At 49.4% G+C, this 15,214-nt stretch overlaps 1 protein-coding gene across 5 annotated transcripts in view; it reads left to right on the plus strand.

Annotated features, from left to right (window-relative positions):
* tdrd3 (tudor domain containing 3) overlaps nt 1-15,214 on the plus strand; it is a 182,556-nt gene that overhangs the window by 88,128 nt on the left and 79,214 nt on the right. The gene's annotated exons all lie outside the window — the stretch shown is intronic.

Genomic DNA, 15,214 nt, shown 5'->3' on the forward strand with positions numbered 1-15,214 from the left:
GCTGCAAATTGGAAAGAAACATGAATAGTAGCAAGAACATTGAGAAGACATGTTGAAATCATGGATCTTTTACTTTGTCCATTGTACTGTTAATATTTTAAAAATTGTTGAAATTTGTGCTACTTGTGTACAGTTTATAGGCTTCTGAATTTTTCTGCGCTCGTTTTCAGCAATACAAGAAACCTTCCATGTTCAATCAAATATTCACAAAATGAAAAAGCCAGATCAAGAGCATGTTGGTGGGGGTTCTGTGTGACGGGATTGGTGGTGGTTCTGTATGACGGGATTGGTGGTGGTAGGGAGCTGATGGGGTTGGTGGTGTGGAATCTAAAATGTGGAAGTTCTGAGTGAGTTTGTTTTAACATAGGAAGAGCAGACCTCATGTGCTGCCAGTCTTGTTTGTGTGTTTGTGTTGGATGCTATTTTCTTTTAATCATAAGTTTTTAGATAGATGCAAAAAATATTTTTCTGAAATGGGAAGCTGAGAATTTTCAGGGTGACTCAGTATTGATAGCAGTTCTTTTAAATGCACAAATCCAGATTCCAAGTTCAGGTAGGTTTCAAATAGACCTTTATAATCCAGACAGGTGGGGGATATGTATGCTCCTTTGTGAGTGTCCACAATTATTTTTCATATTTGACTTCAAACTTCCTTTAGGTTCTTGATTGAGAATCCAATTGTAGCATTTTTGATCTAGTTGTGTACATATTGTCAAAACCATTTTGACCAGTGATCAGTGTTTTTGCTCAGTAACCTTTTGGGGCAAAAAAAACATCTGCTTTATCCCTTTTTAAAGGCAACATATTGGTATAAATATTTCTTCAGAGCAAGTATAAGATAAAAAGTTGTGCCAAGTTTGAGGGATGAGGAAAGAGGAAAATGTGCTGAGCTGCGAGTCCCAGTGTTAGTTTTTTTTTGTGAACTTTTACAAAAACAAATTTGCTTCAGAACGTGGAGTTCATCCTACGAAGGGCCTCACACCAGAAGTCTTCATCGAAAATAAGTCCCAGTTCTCTACCCTCCATTTTGTATGTCCCTCATCTAGTGGGACAAGATGAGAGCAAGATCCATTGACCAGATTTGCCCATAGATGTTGGAAATGCTCCACAACCAGACTGCCAGTGATAGGATCCTACTCAACAGGGAGGCTTGCGGAGCCAAGGGGTATGTGGCAAAAGCCTTTCTAACAAAATCACCCCTTCCTGGAGGTAACAGAAGACATTCATCCCTGAAATTTGAAACCTTGTCGATAATACCTCCAAACTAGCAAACTGTCCCTCCACTTATAGATCCCTAAACCTCCCAAGGCCCTCCTCCTCCCATGACCTAAATTTCACGTCTAAACCCGACGTCCGAATACCTGGATGCCACCGCTAGGGGCCAGCCATGTCATTGATCTCAATTTGTAATGCTGCCAAAATTTGAGTGGACACCACCACTGAGATGCAAGAGAACCTTATTGGCGAGAAGGGAAGTGGGACCATTGTCAAAGCCCTGAGACAAGAGCCCCTACAGGAGCTTGCCTCCATCTGTCCCCACTTGGCGCCCGGCTGCCCAAACCATCCCAGTATCTTCTCAATGTTAGCCACCCAATAATAAATAAGCAGGTTGGGTAACACCAGACTCCTCTGACTGCTGGTCCCTCTTGATGAATGCCCAATGGAATCTTAGGGTCTTATCTGCCCAAATAAAAGAGGTCATAAACTTATTAATCTTAGCAAAAAAGTGTTTCGGGAGAAACATCAGGAGGCACTGAAAATGAAGTTAAAACACGGGGGAAATATTCATTTTTATAGTCTGGATCCTGCCCACTAAGGACAGAGAGAGGTTATCCTACTTTGGAGCTCACCTGTTCGCCAGATTAGTGTTGTTCAATTAACGGAGCGGTGACCAGTTGCAGGCCACCCGGATATCCAGATAAAAAAGCTACCTCTGGCAAGACGATAAGGTAATACCCCAGATCGGTTCCCCTCCCCGGGGGGTTAATGGGAATACACTCTTCTGCAGCTTCAGTTTATATCCTGAAAAGGAGCCAAAACTGAGTAGTTTCATTATCGCAGCTATAGAGGAGACTGGGTCCGTATAGAATCATAGAATCTACAGTGCAAAAGGAGGCCATTAGGCCCATCGAGTCTGCACTGGCCCTAGAAACAGGTCGTCAGCATATAGGGACACACTATCTGCCCCTTAGCTCAGTTTTCGAGGTCATTGGTTTTAGCCTTCAGCCTCCTGTTTTCTGCAGTCACCATCATTATTTCAGCTTCCAGGGAAGCAGGCTGCTCCCCGTGACTTGTCAGTGCTTTTTTCCATGCCTTCGGTCACCTCTCTCTATTTTTTTAACTGATTCCATAGTTTTTTCTAATTTCGCCCGGATAGGGCCCAGGGCTTCCTCAAGTGACTTCCTTAGGTTTTCTTCCATCCGCCTCCACTGCTTGTCGCAGTGGGCATCAAATTCATTAGCTAGCAAGCTGGCCATCATATCTGCAGTCATCGGGGAGACCGCCACTGCAGCCTCTGCCATTTTTTGCCTCCGAGTTTCTTTCAATAGGTTGCTTATACCCCTTCTTCGGCATTGCAGTAACTTAGGGTTCCTTTATAAATAATAAAAAGCGTTTTGGTGAAAGAATTTTCCAAAAATAAATGGGTGAAAAGAGCTTTTAAAAAGCAGGTCCTGGTTGATCTGCGATGTAAGTGTCCTCGCCACATGTGAGGTCACCAGAAGTCCATCAGTCCAAAATCTAAGTCACAATTGAATCAAACGATGCATATGGGGAACTAGAAAAACAGTCAGTTCAACCACATAAGTGGACATGACAGCTGCAGAGCAAATGCTGAGGAGTGTGATGTATTATTCACAGCTATTTCAAAAACATTGATACCAAATATTGAACTTGGATGAGTACTGAATTATAGCTGAAGCGTTAAAATATAGGGCGTGATTTAATGGAGAAAGTTCCAAGTGTCATATCGGGCATGATGCATGGGTGTTTCCGGACGGCTGTCCCGGCGAGACCCTGGCCCGTATTTACTGGCACTTACTGCCACAAATTATCCCCACGAGCTTCACACCGGTACTGGCAGTCGCAAGCTGATTCGCCAGATGTGTGCCAGTTAGCTCCTGCTTTTGAGAGGGAAGCGGCTTTTAAACACCCTAAATCGCTCCCAGTCAGCACACAAGCATGACACCATGCAAACTTGCTCCACGCTTCGGAGATGCCAAGCTGGCCAGGCTTCTGGACTCTCTGGAGGCGGTCTAGAACACCCTGTTCTCCCGAGGGGGTTGGAGGACCAATAGCAGGGCCGCCAGGGAGGCAGTGGCAGTCACTGTCAGTTCGGGCAGTGTGATAAGGAGGGCCATCGTACAGTGCAGGAAGAAGAGCACCGACCTCCACCGAGCCGCAAGGGTAAGTTAACACTGGCCCCAGGCATCAGTTCCGCCTGCCAGCTCCCTGACCGTTGGACCATCTGCCTCAACACCCCCCCCCCCCCCCCAAAAAAAAACAGATGAGCAGCTGGCACTTCGCACCCTCCCACATCCGATCTCCAGGCGCGCTTGTGCCCAAGCACACTTTGGCCCCCCCCCCCCCCCCCCCCCCCCCCCCCCCAGCATAAGGAACGGGCCCTGTAGATCGCAGGGTTGGCCGAAGAGAGAGCAGTTACCGACAACGAGGCCTATGGTGAGGATCCACTGTCCCTTCACCTAGATGACCTACCTCAAGTGAGTTCCTGTCAAACACTCACTGATCATACGTCCTTCTCTCACAGGATTTCCATCTGATGTGGCAGGGCCATCCGGGATCGTCTGCCACCCAAGAGAACACGGCCAGAGAACAGCTCCGAGGATACCACCATTGAGGCAGCACAGCTGTCATGCCCACTCTCCACCAGCACCTTGGTGGATGACATTCGTGGACAGGCTTCTGCGACACAATCTGGTGAGCATCACACAGTTGCTGATGCACAACAGGTGGAGGTAGGAACATCCAATGGAGTCAGCAGTCTGAGGCCTGCTAGATCCCAGGACTCAGCTGAGTCCCAGCCAGGTCCCAGAGCTGATGCAGATGCTAGGACATGGCCATGAGATTTAGGAGGGAGTGTCAGCAACACTCCGGGCGAGTGCATTACTGATTGGAGGAGTCCCAAAAGTGATGGGTGCTGGAGATAGCACCAGCAATGCTTGGCATCAAGGCCAACACTGCTAGGGTGACGACTGTAGTGGAAAGCCTGCAGCATGGTGTCAGCGCATGAGTGGTTGTGTCCAAGGCACAGTTAGCATTGACCATGGCTGAGGGCCCAGTCGCTGAGGGATGTGTCCCAGACATCAGCGGGCAGAACAGGGTGCCACAGCGATGCCAGTGACACCAGTAAGCTGTCCGGGGCCCTCTGGCTCCAGGCCCCCAGAGGATGCCTGCCAAGGGCATCAGAGGCGTGAGAAGCAGCAGGCTGCCTCCATCTCTGATGTGCATCCTGGGTTTACACCTAGATATAGCAGCAGAGCACGAAGATGAAGAACATTGGAGATCACTGAGTGGGCACAGGGGGCACCATCTGCAGCTATGCAGGTTGTGAATGTTCGCTATTAAAACATGTTACACCTGGTGCACGTGCAACCTCTGTCACGTTAATCAGGGATGCCTGCGCCCCCGCCATCCTGGGATCATCCTCTAAGTAAGACAGGAGGATCTCAGTGTCCCAGAATGTAGCTGTCATGCATGCTCCCTGGGAGTGACTTCCGGTGGCAGCTTGGAGTGAGTGGTCGCATGTAGGGTGACTCCTGCCTGGAGGCCTTATTTTTTTGTCCCTTTCACCTGAATTTCGGGGAACTTTGGCAAAAAACTTGTACAAAGAGTGGAGAGGGATCAGTTCTCCCTCGGGTGGGCATGTCTGTGGGGTAGCAAACCTACAGAAGACAGTGTGAGCCCTGGCTAAGGAGTTAGAGAAAACTCATGGCGCTGTAGCAATTGGAAAAATGGTGGAGGGGGAAGGGATGTCGTTGACTGGAAATCTACCAATGGAGGAGTTGATGTGCTTCATTAAGGATGAATTTAACAGCAACGGAAAGAAATGCAGAGTGACTGGTCGAAGGTGATTGAGAGGGCAGTGGCACCTCTCTGCGAGTCTTTAGAACAGGTGGAGAAGTGCCTAGAGCTCCAGGGGGAGACGGTCCAGCAGGTGGAGAAGCGGTGTCCAACCAGAATGACTGAATTGTATCGCTGGAAGCGGAAATGGTGATTCTGGGGGACATGTGCAAGACGCTGCAAGCAAAGGTGAAGGACCAGGAGAACAGGTCCAGACGGCATAATCTGCAGTTTGTGGGCCTACCTGAGGGAATGAGTGCAACGAGCTACGTCACAAGGATATGACCAGACTGCTAGACGAGAAGGTGGTGGACGGGCGGCACGGTGGCGCAGTGGTTAACACTGCTGCGTCATGGCACTGAGGACACGGGTTCGATCCCGGCCCTGGGTCACTGTCTGTGTGGGGTTTGAACATTCTCCCCATATCTCTCCCCACAACCCAAAGATATGTTAGGGTAGGTGGATTTGCCATTGTGATGGATCTCTGTGTCTATTTGGAACCCTGGATATCTGTTATCCCTTCTTAGTTCCCAAATAACAGAGGTTAAGTCTGTGCTTTTTGGCAAAGTTCAGTTGAATTTTATTTGTCAGCTTGTGCCACTGGTAAACTTTATTTGTCAATACAAAATTAGGTCAGATTGATTATCTTTAGCGAATACAGTCGTTGAGTTTTCATTAATTTACAAATCGTGGTAATTCTTCAAATCATAATACATAGTATAAAATGACTGAGTGATTTAAACAAAAAAACATGGCGATTTAGCAAAAGCAAGCAAAGAAATTAGGTTTCAGAAAGAGATGGATTGATTCCGGAAGGGATTTTTCCATCCCGACAAGTGATTCTTAAGGAGATTATTATCTTAAGGTCTCGCCTTCTTTACAGCTGTGATTGGCTTTAACTAATTTATAATTCACTCAATTCAGCCAAACTGTCTGTCCATCAATTTTAAGAGATATATGTATTTAAATATCTTGGCGCAACTTTCCCATACCATTGCATGCCAGTTTTCCAACTTATCCACAAATGCACCTGGACATTATTGAAAAACAGTTTTTGCAAAGAAAGTATCTCTCTAGACTGACTGTTTCCATATAAATGGAACTGTCCGTTCTTTCACACAATGAAGCCTTTCAGCCAGCTGATGTCACTGTTCCTTCAGTCTCCAGCAAGTCTCAAGCAATTTGCAAAATGCTCCCAGCTATTCGGCTTTCCTCACACTCATGGTTAATATGATTTAGTTAATTACTCTTAATCAGTTCTCAATTCAACCTTTTACCTATATCATCTATAGCTAACTAGAAAAGCCAATTTCTATCACCTTGGAAAAAAAAAAAGAGGAGGTACTAGCCAAGGTGCTGGAGATGGTTGGGGCCCATGGGTCCCTGAGGCAGAGGACAAGAGCGGGGGAGCCGCGGTGATTGTGCATATGCACAAGTTCCAGGGCAAGGAAAAGATCCTGAGGTGGGCCAGAGCGCAGCGGGATTGCAATTGTGAAGGAAACCAAATCCAGATTTATCAGGACATTGTTGCCGAGTTGGCCAGCAGGTGTGCAGCGTTCAAAAAGGCCATGACAGTGTTGTACCGGATCCGGCCAGATTCGGTTTGGGGTGTTATAACTGGCCAAACATTGGGTCACTTTCAAGGACTGGGAATATTACTTTTGGGTTACTTTGAAGGGCTGGGAATATTACTTTGGGATTCTGGTGGGGGCGAATGACTTTATTAAGGAACATAAGCTGGGGAAGGGCTGAACGAGGAATGTGTGTGGAAGTTCTGTCTCTTTTTATCACGTATTTTTGTTAGCCCACCCCCTTTTTTGCTCTTGAAGTTAAATTGTTGCTTTTGTTGGGGGGGGGGGGCTTCGATGATGGGGGTATAATGTTTAATTGTATTACACTCTTGTTTGTTATGCTCTGTACAGTGCATGAGGGGTTGTAGTGAATCAGGGTGGGGCGGCGGAACGGTTTGAAAATGTTCTGCGTGAGGCCATTTTGTTGTGATGTTTTTTGCATTGGGTTGGGTGTGGGGGCCTGGGGGATGGTCTGTGGTGAAGGGCTGGAGAGACGACGGGGTGGAGGAGAGATGGGGATGGGTAGAGGGGGGTGGTAAAGGTTGGTCTTTGAGTTAGGGCCTTCAGGTGGGAGTCACCACTCTAGCAAGAAATGCGAGTTAAATTGGGGGGGGCGGGGTTGCTGCGGTGGTTTGCCTGGATGGGGAGGGGAGGTGACATAGCTAATATGTAGGATGAGTTTGGGTATGGACACGGCGGGATCCATCTTGGGTGGGCCTGATTCAGAAAGGGAATGGGGGGGCGGAGCTCAAGGGTGTTGATGATGGAATCTATGGGGGACAGGAGATGGAAGCCTCCGATGAGAGTCGTGACATGGAATGTCTGCAGGCTCTATAGGCTGTTTAAGTGGTCCAGTATGTTCATGCACTGGCAGGAGACACATCTCTAGGTGAAAGATCAAATGAGGCTGAGGAAGTTGTGGGTGGGGTAAGTGTTCCATTTGGGGTTCAACTTGGAAGTCGAGAAGGGTCGCCATACTGCTGAATAAGGAAGCGGGGATTATGGGGGCTAGGGAGGTGCGCGACCCGGGGAGGGGGGTGCAGGGCTGGGGAGCTATGTGACAGGGAGTGGGGTGCTAGTGGGGACCCTGGTGGTGTTTGTGAATGTGCTCAAATTGGGAAGACTGGGTTCATGAAGAGGCTGTTGGGAGCGATTCCGGACTTGGACTCCCACCAGCTGATTGTGGGGGGTGAATGTATGGGATTTTAACTGTCCTGGGGCTGAGGTTGGATAGGCCGAGCCCAAAGTCGATGGGGAGGTCGAGGATGATGTGAAAGCTGGGAGGGTTTACGTAGAGAATGGGGATGGTGGATCCATGGGGGTTTGGGCACCTGGGAGAGAGGGAGTACTCCTCGCACGTGTATAGGGTATATCCTTGGATTGATTTTTTTTTTGTGGTGAGCCGGGCGGTGCTGTTGGGGGTGGAACCCGTCTGCTGACGATTACTTTCCCGCAAAGAAGTCGACGAACGGTTGCCACCTTCAGGTGAACCGTAACAGTGACCCTCTCAAGGCGAACTTGATTTTCTCCAAACAGAGAAAGCTAGCCATGTCCGATAGCCAGGTCTCCGACTTTGGGGGCTTTGAGTCCCTCCATGCTAATAGTATCCGTCTCCGGGCTAGAAGGTCTGCCTCTTTCTCCTCCTGGATTCCCGGATCTTCTGACACCCCGAAAATCGCCACCTCTGGACTCAGCGCCACCCTTGTTTTTAACACCGTGGACATGACGTCCGCAAACCCCTGCCAAAATCCCCAAAGCTTTGGACATGTCCAAAACATGTGGACATGGTTCGCTGGTCCTCCCTGTCCTCAACCCCAAAGAATCTGCTCATCCAGGCCACTGTCATGTGAGCCCGGTGAACAACCTTAAATTGTATCAGGCTGAGCCTGGCACATGTTGCGGACATGTTGACTCTACTCAACACTTCTGCCCATAGACCATCCTCTATCTCACTTCCCAGCTCCTCCCATTTGTGCTTTAGCTACTCGGTCTGCATCTCCTCCGACCCCATAAGCTCCTTATAAATGTCCGAGACGCTCCCTTCTCCTACCCACCCTCTGGAAACTACCCTGTCCTGAATCCCCCTTAGCGGGAATGTTGACACCTGTTTACAAAGGAAGTCCCACACATGCAGATAACTGAATTTGTTTCCCCTCGCCAACCCAAACTTTTCCTCCAACGCCCTCATACTCGGAAAGCTTCCCTTTATGAACATATCCCCCATCCTCTCAATCCCCGCTCTCCGCCATAACCGGAACTCCCCGTCCATACTCCCCGGGGCAAACCGGTGATTATCACAGATTGGGGCCCAGACCGATGCTCCCACATGCCGCCTCCACTGGCCCCAAACTCTCAGGGCTGCCACAACTACTGGACTGGTGGAGTACCGTGCCGGCGGGAACGGGAGAGGCGCAGTTACCAATGCCCTCAAACTGGTGCCCTTACATAAAGCCGCCTCCATGCGCACCCATGCCGATCCCTCCCCCACCACCCACTTCCTGATCATGGCTATATTAGCCGCCCAGTAATAGTGGCTAAAATTTGGCAACACCAGCCTGCCCTCTCCCCGACTCCGCTCAAGCATTACCTTCCTAGTGGCGATTAAGAATTATGAATTAATCGTCAGCAACGTTCTGGGCGGCCTTGAAAGCGATGGTCTGGGAGGAACTTATCTTGGTTCAAGGCCCATAATGATAGGATGGGGAGAGAGGAGAAGCAGCGATTGTTGGACAACATAGTTGTCCATAGGTGGATAGGAGGTACTCTGGTCGCCACATAGGAGTTGCTGTGACTAGAAAGAAGTTGTAGGGGCACTTTGATCAGCTGACGACTGAAAGGGCGGTGGACATGGTGATGCAGTATGGGGAGAGGGCGAGCCGCATGTTGGTCCACCAGTTGCGGCGACACGCAGCGCGAGAGAAATCCTGATGGTGAGGGCAGAAGGACGGGGGAAACGTGGGAAGTAGTGTTGGATCCAGAGAGGCTAAATGAAGAGTTCAAGGCCTTTTGTTGGTGGGGGTTGGAACCCCCGGAGTTGGAAGAGGGTAGGAGGCAGGCGCTGGAGGAACTATGAGGACTAAAGAAAGTGATGGAGTACATTGGCATGGTGCTGTCGGGCAAGGCTTCCCAGCGGAGTTTTATAAGCAGGTTACAATGGAGTTGCCCCCCCCCCCCCCAAAAAAAATACCTTCTGAGTTTGTTCAATGATGCGGTGGAGAAGGGGAACTGCTGCCGCAGGTGACAATTTCGCTGATTCCACAAAAGGGGTAGGATCTGCTTTGTGCAGGTCCTACAGGCCCATCTCTTTGCTGAATATGGATGTGAAAGTCCTGGTAAAGATATTAGCGAGAAGGTTGGAGGGGTGTGTACATGAGGTGGTCTTGGAGGACATAAGGGAGTTTGTGAAGGGGAGGTAACTTTCTAGCCACAATAGGAGGCTGCTAAACCTAATTATGACCCAGTCGGCATTGTTCGAAATCCGGGGGAGGTTTGGGCCGAGGTTTGTGGCGAGGGTTCGGTTGTTGAATGTGACCCCCATGGCAAGCAAGCGAATGAATGAGACAAACTCGGGATATTTTGGACTGCATCGGGGAATGAGGCAGGGGTGTCCGCTGTCTCCGCAGCTGTTCGCACTGGTGATTGTGCCCTTGGCAATGGCACTTCGGGCCTCAATTGAGTGGTGGGGAATTGAGAGGGGGGGTGGGGCAGGAAGCACTGGGTGTCGCTGTATGCAGATGACGTTTTGCTGTTCGTGATGGACCCATTAGAAAGCATGGGTAGAATCATGGGCTTACTGGAGAAATTTGGGGCCTTCTCGGGTTATAAATTGAATGTTGGGAAAAGCGAAACCTTCCCTGTAAACACTTCGGGCGGGGGGCGAATCTGTCGGCTCTGCCGCTTAAGGTGGCAAGGGAGAGGTTCCGGAATTTGGGCATCCAGGTAACACATGAGTGGGCCACGATGCATAGGTGGAACCTGACTGGGTAGGTGGAGGAGGTTAAGTAAGGACCTTAAATTGTGGGTACTCTGCATTTGACATTGGCAGGGAGGGTACAAGTGGTAAAGATGAACTTATTGCCAAGATTCCTGTTTGTTTTTCAGTTCCTCCCAATGTTCCTCCCCAAGGCCTTTTTTCAAAAGGTAGGTGTGTTAATCACCGAGTTTGTGTGGGCAGGGAAGGGACCGAGGGTTAGTAAGGACTCTGTTGCAGGAAGGGGGACTGGAGCTCTCGAATTTTCTGCATTATTATGAAAATGAAATGAAAATCGCTTATTGTCACAAGTAGGCTTCAAATGAAGTTACTGTGAAATGCCCCTGGTCGCCACATTCCGCCGCCTGTTCGGGGAGGGTGGGAAAAGGTGAGACGATGGTGGTGGTGGGTGGAGGATGAGTCTTGTACAGTTTAAGTGGTGCATAGCGTCCACATGGCTCGGACCTGGATGAGTGTTTTTTCAGGAGTTAGCGGTTGGATGCGAAAGGTGTGGGAAACGGCCGGCAAACTATGCCCATATGTTCTGGGGGTGTGAGGAGTTGGAGAAATTTTGGGAGGTGGTGTTTAGGAACCTGTCTAGGATTGTAGGGTTTGAGACTGGACCCTATGGTGATGATCCTTGGGACGTCGGATGTGCCGGAGCTGCTGGAGGGGAAGGGGGCCGATGTGGCTGTCGCTTCTCTGATTGCCTGGCGACTGATGCTTTTGAATTGGAGGTTGGCTCTGCTACCGGGGGTCACGGCATTGTTGGGACACTTGTACGAGTTTTTCAGGTTGGAGAAAATGAAGTTTGCCGTCAGGGGGTAGGAGGTGGGCTTTGAGGTAAAGTGGAGGCCAATCATTACTATATTTAAGGAGTTGTTGCCGCAGGGTGTGGTGGGGGGAGTAAATGGGGAAAATGTACAAACTGTATACTCTGTTGGATGTAAAAGTTGTGTTATTATGTTGAATATGTTTGGAATAATATACCTTTTTAAAAAAAATCATGCTCCGTGGGAAGTGAGTGCACACGTGCATGATCCACAGGTGATCGTACACGAGTTGAACATTCAGGGAGTGGAACCCCTTGTTAATGAAGGGCACTCCCTGATGCCCCGGTGCGCGCAAGGCGACATGCTTGCCATTTATTACGCCCTGGACCTGCGGCATCCCAGCGTTGGTGGAGAATCCTGCCTACCAGGCACCTTGACGGGCTTGGCCCAGCCCAAAATTGATATAGTCAGCTGCCCGGGCATACAGGACACCCGTGACCGCACGGATGCACTTGTGATCTGTAGCTTGTGATATGCTGCACAAGTCCCTGGCTGAGCCCTGAAATGATGTTGGAATGATCAGAGCTGCGGTGAACTTCATGGCCACTGGTAGCAGGCGTCCTCCCCACTTACAGGGTGGCAAGTCTGCAAGGATGTGGCACAGGTGGCCGTCTCCGGCGTCCCCCACTGTCTCCCTCCTCTGCATGATGGGCGGTGAGGTCTGCAGGGTGTGTGGTAGCCCCCTGCACATGTGGTGCTGCCTCGAGCCTGCGTCGACGCTGCTGCCGTCTTCTCTGGCGTCTGGCCACCTGGGCTGCCACCAGCATTGTGAGGGCTGCCGCTGCGAGGTCTGCCACACCATCCATCATACTGTAAGGAATTGCAGAAGGAGAGAGATTGACAGCCAGTTAGGGCTTCCATCCTGGACCCTTAATCCCCCAAGTCTCCCTCATCGTTGCATGTCCAATCTTCTCTGAGTGCCATCCACTGAGCCAGTTGTGCTGGAGAACCCTGTTCTGCACACACTCCCCTGGCCACAGAAGGAGCCCAGAGACCCCATACCTCTGGCACCCCCCACTCCAATCCACACACACTCATCTGGTTGGGAATATACCCAGTGCTGAAATCCAGCTCTTGGGTGTTTGGTTGTTGGCTGTTGCCTCTGTGGTGCTCACGCCCTCAGGGTTCAGGCAAAGTGCCTAGGTCTCGCAGTTTGTTTGGAAGGCTTGGCAATAACACTCGACTGAGACTTGACACGTGTACCCACGGGAATGCACTTGAGAATGTTTTGATCATTAACAATCAACAATATCTTTATACAAAAAAAAATCAAACTACGTAACGGTCCACAGAATACATTAACCAGTAACAGACAAAGAAAAGGCACCCATGCCATACACACAGGCACTGATTCACTGCAGAATATCATAACAAACACGAAGCCACAGCAATTGAGTTATACAATGAAAAGCAAATGCACATTAAACAGTCAAAAATACAAGGAAGTTACCAGCATCCAAATCAACCCACTGCTCTCTTTTCCCCATCCCCTTCCCCAGCAGCTCCCAGCAGCAGACTTGCATCCGTGGAAAGTTGCTTGGGATTGTGCAGCAATACACCAGAGTCAAGGCTCCCAAACAGGACACACAAACAAGCCACAGTACCAAAAGGCACCAGCAATTTGCACAGACTCCAAACCTGAAACAGTAAACAGTAACCAGCACTATCAACCCACCAACAATCTTCAAAGGCATTTCTTCACCACCTTCAAGTTGCTCAGTTGAATCGAGCTGCCAGCCTTCCCCTCTTGTAGTACCACAGTCTGGTCACCATCTCCACTCAATCCTTGGTCCAGGCTGCAGAAGTCAAAGTAGCAGGAGCAAGAAACCACATGGCTTCCAGACATGAAACAATGCACAGACAGCAGTACAATAAAAGCAACCGCAAGTTGCAAAAGCAGCTCTGCATACCTGCAGCATGTTGCTGAGTTGAATAGGGCCGCCATCCTTCCCTTCCCTTGTGGCACCAGCATCTCGTCATCTGGTTCCAGGCCACAGAAGTAAAAGAGGCAGTAGCAAGCACACGGCTTCCAGACATTGAAAATTAAACCGTTAGCAGTACAATAAAAGCACCAGCAAGCTGCAAGAGCACTCCTTCATACCTTCAGCAAGTTGCTCAGTTCAATCGGGCTGCTGCCCTTACCCTTTTATCAGCACTGGCAGCAGTTGCATCTCACTCTTTCCCTTTCCTCACTCCAGGTAACAGAAGGAAATGAGGTAGCAACAAGAAGACACATAGCTTCCAAGTAGCAGCAACAGCATTCTGGCCACTCTGCCTCTCACTCCCCCTCTGGCACCACCCAGCAACAGACTCCCAAGGCAGGAACAATCATTACCTGAAAGCCACACTAACACAGGACACCGTAGAGGAGTAGAAACAGAACTCCTTCCCCTTCAGACTGGTAGTAAGCTTGCTTACATCTTCTGTTGCCTCATTGCAGGCCGCAGAAGCAGAAAAGGCAGCAGTAAACAAAAACTAGGCCTTCAGGCATTTATGCAGCCAGAAGTAGGGACATACAGAAAACACACCATGCAGCCACTTGAGAATATTTTGTATTTTAAATGGTGAACAGTAACAAAGATATGAAAATCAACTAAGTAACATTCCATATATCTCACTAACCATTAAACAACAAGATACACACTGTTCCATTGTGTTACCAATATAAAGCAATATCAGTTCATTTTCAGAAAAAGAACAAGCACACGGAATCACCCCTCCCAACCTCAACTGAAATGGAGGATAAGCCTGAGGATGTGTCATCATGTCCAGAACTTTATTGTAGAAATAACCTAGTCGTCAATGTGTGACTTGTTCCACATGTCAGTACCATTCTCCATACAGGAGCTGCAGCTGTGCAGGCCTTCCCACATGGCCCAATCTCACCGGAACCAAATCCTGGCAACCACATATTCCACTGTCGCTCAAGGTGCAGTTGAACATCCTTGACTTCTAGTGTGTTTAACCTGTGGTGATGTGCCAGTTACATGCAGCACTCACTACACCAGCAAAAACATCAGCAATCTGTGAAAGCGTTTCTTTAATGGCATGAGCAGGTGGCCCATTTGGAATAATGTTGCCCACCAGGTCACACAGCTTCTTCTTGCTTCAAACTAGATTGCTTTCTGGACTTGTACATCCCCTGAGCCCGGTGTTCCAGGACCCAGGTATCTTAGAAAAAAGTACCTTTCTTCGGGCTACAGAAAAAGAAGGAAACAGCAACAACAGCCTCCAAACATCTGCAGCCATCAGCAGGTGCAAGCAGCAAACCCAGCTTTGCATCTCACAGCCAAAGGGAGTTAAAGTGATTGTCAGCTTATAACCAAGAACATGGCTCTGTCCTGGAATTGTTTGGTATGACAGACCGAAAGCAGTTGCAGTTGCCCCTGTTATGGGTGTACACAATGTTGGAGGATGGCTTGTAAGCCCCGCAGATGCCAAACCCCACCAACGAGCATACTTCGCTCCCCTGAGCAGCCGCATTGGACCAGCTTCCTGTTAATAAAAAGGCGTGCTAAACCTCTTGCTGGGAAGCCAGTTATCCGGGAGGTTGTTAGATTGAACCTCCATCTTGCTAATGATACGGACATTTGTCTTAATTGGTGTCTCGCCACATCTGAGTGCGATCCGGAACCCACCACTGGGAGCAGGCTGGGTTAGGTCGCAAACCAATTTGCGCCCGGCTCGGATCCTGTTAACCAGTGGGCCCGGGTCTGTGCCGGGCACAATGCAGCCGTTAATTCACCCCCATTGATTGTAAC

This window comes from Scyliorhinus torazame, chromosome 15, assembly GCF_047496885.1.
Source record: "Scyliorhinus torazame isolate Kashiwa2021f chromosome 15, sScyTor2.1, whole genome shotgun sequence".
Taxonomy (NCBI): domain Eukaryota; kingdom Metazoa; phylum Chordata; class Chondrichthyes; order Carcharhiniformes; family Scyliorhinidae; genus Scyliorhinus; species Scyliorhinus torazame.